This window comes from Ahaetulla prasina, chromosome 1 (assembly GCF_028640845.1).
Source record: "Ahaetulla prasina isolate Xishuangbanna chromosome 1, ASM2864084v1, whole genome shotgun sequence".
Classification (NCBI taxonomy): domain Eukaryota; kingdom Metazoa; phylum Chordata; class Lepidosauria; order Squamata; family Colubridae; genus Ahaetulla; species Ahaetulla prasina.
The window spans coordinates 77,908,855-77,914,854 of record NC_080539.1 but is presented as its reverse complement, the minus strand read 5'-3'; positions in this window follow the sequence as shown (position 1 = coordinate 77,914,854).

Below are 6,000 nucleotides of genomic sequence, written 5' to 3'. Positions count from 1 at the left end.
ACGAACAATGGAAGTAAGTCAGTCCTATGCTATTTAGGGCAATATAGGAAATAGCCAATATGTGAATTGCACTCAGTGGCAAATTGGGAGTCAGTGCAGCTGGTGAAGCAAAGGTGTGACATGGGTCTAATGAGCCATACCCATACTGGACCAATTGAAACTTCTGGATATACTTCAACAGCAGCCCCCTGTAAACTTCACTGTAGTAATACACTCAGAAGATGATTGTTGTGGCTCCAGCCCCTGAGCTGGCCCCCGAGCCTGCCCTCATGGAGGACAGTGAGGAGGAGAGTGAGGAGGAGAAGTTGACAAGGCCTCTTTCCCCTCCTGAACCCTCCTCCTCCCTGGCACCATCCCAGGTTCCAGCTGCTGAGGATCAATCTTGGCTCGATCCGAGACAGCGACGCTGAGATAAGCGCGTGCAGCAGAGAAAGAGGTGTGGCAGGCCCAGGGAGTGCTGAGTCACGGAGCCACACCCCACAGGGGATAAAAGCAGGTGGAATTGCTCTGTAGGCCCTTGTGTCGGACAAAGCTACACGCTACTAGCTCTTGGACTGCTTCATGTGAGCTACTGACAGCTCTTAAGGTTGGGATTTCTTCGTGAGTAACTTTGATCATCCTGCAGACTCCTGGTTGCCCTGGCAACGGTCCATCAGCATGCTGCTACTTGATAGAGACTTGGCAGGCACGTGAAGAAACATTGCCAGAACTTTTCGCTGCCAAAGAAAACCCGGCCAAATGTAAATAAATTGCTGGCAGATGGCCCTCAGCTGGCGTGCTTTCTTAGGGGAGGTAGGGAGGGACAGAACAATGATCATGGCATGAATGATCATGCACCACTGCCTCCTGATCCAGGAAAGAATGCAACTGGTTCGTAACAAAGTTGTGCAAAACCATCCTTAGTCATGACTGTCACCTACTGTGGCAAGAGCCATGAGTCCAGAAGGACCCCAAACTGCACACTACTATAGTTCTCTGTGGAATAGTGCCATTCATCCCAGAATTAAGGATGGGGAATCACCAGATGCAGGCGACTCTAGTATCCAAAGGCACTCCATCTTGTTAGGGTTGTTTATTTATTTTTTTATTTTTTTATTTTGTCAAGCATGTTTATTCCCAACTAGACCCCACTGCCTTCAGGCACTGAAGCAGAACTTCCAAAACATCATTTGGCCACCCAGGGCAGAGATATACAGCTGAGTATCATCAGAATATTGATAATACTTCACCCAATGCCATAAAATAACCTCACACAGTGGCTTCACATAGATGTTAAACAGGAATGGAGAGAGACGTGAGCCCTGAGGCACTCCACACAAGAGGGGCCCTGGGGCAGACCTCTTCTCTGCATTGACTGTTTCCTTAAGCCATTTGGTTTTACTTAAGGAGTGCACACAAACCGCAGAAAGAAAGAAAGGAGAAAAGAAATGCTGATTAGTGCTGGCATCTCCCACTTACTAAGGATTGGTGAAACAATGATTTTTTTGATGTTGCAAAACATCAAAAACAAAGTTTTATAAGTCCATAATATATCATCATCATCAGGTTCCAGCCCAACCACCATAACTTACCACCTTTAAAAGGTAAAGGTTCCCCTCTCACATATGTGCTAGTCGTTCCCGACTCTAGGGGGCGGTGCTCATTTCTGTTTCAAAGCCGAAGAGCCAGTGCTGTCCAAAGATATCTCCGTGGTCATGTGGCTGGCATGACTAAACACCAAAGGCGCACGGAGCACTGTTACCTTCCCACCAAAGGTAGTCCCTATTTTTCTACTTGCATTTTTTCCGTGCTTTCGAACTGCTAGGCTGGCAGAAACTGGGATAAGTAACAGGAGCTCACCCCGTTATGCGGCACTTGGGATTCGAACCGCTGAACTGCCGACCTTTCGATAGACAAGCTCAGTGTCTTAGCCACTGAGCCACTGCATCACCACGGTGTCACCACCTTTACAAGGGATCAAAATACTGTAAGTACAAAGCCAGCAAACATGTAACACACAAGATTTTGCAACCCGAAAGCAATAACCTGTTGGAGCAAAGATTTTCAAGACCTTTGCCCAAAGTACAAATAGTCCAAAGTTAATGATATTGGTTAACTCATCCATATTTCTTGCAGCATTTTGTGTCTAAAAACTGCCAAAGAAACATACCATCCCAAAAGAATACTTGGCAGCAAATAAAAAGTTAATGCACTGATGTGTTAATATACATCAACCCACTCGTTTCTCATGCCTATTGTAATTTAATACTGACATTACAATATTAGACTTTTGCAGTTAATATCTTACAGTGCTCTTAAAGTCCAGTTTATCTTGACTTTATCAGGCATGGGATGCAATATAAATCTTAAATTAAATACACAGAGAAATCATTTCAGGTCAAGACTGTGAAGAATGTTAAAATATGATTGATCTGAAACTTGATTTCAGAATATGTGAAAGATAGACTCAGTGAGTTGGCAATCAAATTTATAGCTGTTCTATAGCTTCTGGCGTTGACTCTGGCAATTGAAAAAGCATTATGTACTACATGGAATCTATTGCTAATAGCTCTCTTCTCACTATGATTATGACCACACTGCCACTATTTCCTATATAAAAGAGTCTAAAAGTGAAATTTTATTTGGAAAGAGATATCACCATTTCCAATTACTAACAGGGCTTTGGATAAAATCATTTACTGCACAACCCAAAGAAATGGAGATGATAGATAGATAGATAGATAGATAGATAGATAGATAGATAGATAGATAGACAGACAGACAGACAGACAGACAGACAGACAGACAGATAATCCTTTCCAATTAATGCTGTAATGTATGAATAGGTACTCCTGTCTGTCATAAAGAACTGATTTGAGAAGCAATCTACATTTTGCTCACATTGGCAATAATAAACCACATAGACAAGAGATTTCATTTCAGCTGAACGGTAAAAAATAAAGTTGAATCTTCCCAATTAACAGGGTGCAAGATAATATCTTCTACAGCAGCTTAAGAGAAGCCTACCAGAGTGACATACATAGTCCTTTTCCTGCCATTGGGTAGCTATTGGCTAAGACAGCTGCGCCTTTCAGCCTAAAGGTATGGAATGGATGGATGATAGAGAAGTAACTGCATCAGCTCAAATTCCCAAGCTATATTACAGGGATTCCAGATTTGGTAACTGCAGTCTGCTTAAGTTCATCTTGTTCTTCTTGTTTTTTTCTCTATAAAATAAATACAACGAGCAATTAGGAGAGTGAATGGGAAAGGTTTTAGTTATACAAATACAACACTTCAGAGATTCATGTATGTTTGCTGAGTAGTCAAGAAAAAAAGGAGAGAAAATGCCAAGTTTCATTTGAAAACATTTTTAAAACTTTCTAAATTATACTGAGACAAGCTTTCAGATGTTGTCCTTAGAAATACAAAGACTGAAATTCAAGATTTCAGTAGTATACAATTGGATTTTGAGGAACACAATTTTAATATTGTTTCTTCAACTCATAAAAGACAGCAACCAAGCAAATATTAAAAAAAGAAGTTTGGATTCTTGAGATTTCCAAAAAGTTGAAGGAGAGGGAAAGAGGCAAAAATCCAACATTGATATAACTGAAATTGTAAAAGATGTTAAACAGAAAATGTGTATTTCTTTCTCCCTGTTGAAATGCTCTACATGTTGAATGACACCAAATAATATATGTGGACACTAAAGTTGAACAGAGGATTATTTTTTCTGGTTGGTTGGTTAGTTAATTGGTTGGGTGGTTGGGTGAGCCTAACAGATGAGACGAGAAAATTCTGGAAAAAAGTAAGGAATGTGACTTCTGGTTCATTGCAACTACCTAATAACCTTCCAATTCAACACCCACATAAGAGGGAGAGGAAAGAGTAGCCAGCCACCCTCCATCTTGCAGACACATTCAGCTGACCCTAAAATTGGCCAGAGCAAAAGAGTTACCTTACTATGAAACAGACCTTGTAGAACTGCAATGAACTTTTGCTTACTTAATTTATGGATTTATTTTCATTTTAGATTGCAAGCCCAAATGCTTATGGAATTTTCTGTTGCAGAAGATAAAATATTGTCACCATTGAAGGCCAGGATAATATTGCAGGGTCCTATCTGGATTGGTCACTGGGACCAGAGATTTAGTCTTCCAAGCTCCCCAAAGATAGGCTCCAGCATGAGTTTGATAGCCTGGAAGACTAAATTCTTAGTTGTGTGTGACTGACCCAAATTGGATCCTATAAAATATTTTGGCCCACCTTAGGTTCTGGAGAGTTCTATTTGGCATTTTATCTGAGCTTTGTAAAAAGGTTTATGCTAGAAAGGAGTTGAAGATTGAGCTCCAGGTCTGCTTTCCAAATTACTAGATACTGTATGCAGAATTCGGTAATTAAGTCTTTTTCCTCCATAATAATCCCCATTCCTTTTGTTTGGGAATTTTATATTATAAATCTACAAGCTTTGAGTACTATCTGTTATTTGTAATTTGTATCAATTGCTATGAAACACAGCAATTTAAAAACACAGCAAATACCTTGTGGGATGCCCTTGGACTTGTCATTCTCATTCCAAGACATCGACTACTATATAGATCAATCAATAGGTGAATATTGTATTTAAAATACCTTGAATAAAGTGACTTTGAATACCCAATTCAGGGCTTCTTTAACACTCCAAAACAGGAATAGAACTTGACTGGATGGGAGGGGGTGGTTCCACAGTATATTTGAGCTGAGCAGATTCTTGATCAGGTTTATGTGATCCCAAGGCTACTCCTCTATGTACTTGATTGTTCACGAGAGAGACCTTGTTATGAAATAAGAGGGCAAACTCCACTTCAACACTTTTAATATCTAAGCCACCTTTCACCTACTGGAGCAGCAGGATGGCAATGGGATAGATTCAAAATCTGAATGGTTGTTGAATGAGTGATTATAAACCAAGGATCAACTGTATTTGCTATCAGGAAGTCATCCCCTTCAAAGCATGCTAGATATGTGACAGAGACTTTGCACATGTCAACAGTGTGAGAAATACACATTTATTCCTATTCTGTTTCCTGTTTCTTAACCACCTGTTAGCCTGTCTTCTGTTATATTCTATGAAAGCTAAGTATGTTAGGAGTTGTGGTGAGAGACTTTCTGAAAACAGCAGAAATTCATCTTCAAGGACTCTTGGGGGAATACTGTCTGGACCTAGGGATTTAATTGTACATAAATATACAAGTAAATAAAACAGTCCCATTAATGGAAGACCTTTTCGCACAATATATCTTATGTAGTTCAATGCAATTATTAATAACTCATTCTCTAGCATGCTTTCACAATTACTGTAAGTTTCCTTTGAATAAACATAGATTTTGCACCCTAAAACAACTTGCCCTTTGGGAAGCCTATCCCTTAAAAATGAAACTACTTCCAAAGAAATTATATTTTAGCTTGCAGCCTTGCACTAATTTCTGCTGTCAGCAAAAAGACAAAACTTTTTTATGGTTGCAAAACAAGTTCTTTAGCAGTTACATGAAAGAGGATGATATTCTATTATTCGCAAGCCAATGCCGACAACAGCAACCCAGAATATGGTCTTTCAAGGCTCAGAAGAAGATATATGTCATAACACATTTCTATACTGGGTTTCCCCCCCACCAGCTTTGACTTCTTCACTGTTACATGCTACCATACCAATGTTTTCAGCAGTCCCTCTTTCCAGGTGCTCAATGAATCAATGAAGATTTTACAGCTAGCCAATGTAAAAAGCTGCCGATAGACAACATCCTGCCCATTTGCTGTCTGCAGTAAGGAAACAAAGCACGTCAGCCAGCATAGCCATTGCAAATCTGCCCTTCGTAGTAGGCTTGGCTGATGAAAGTGGTTAATCCTTAGTACATAGTAGTTGTTAATACAAAAAAAAAAAATCAAACTTAGGCTTTTTCTGTGTCTGAAAATGTTAGCTGATTGGAAAAAGTGGCAGGCAAAATTTAGGCAAAGCTGTTCAGACCAGACAGAGAGCAA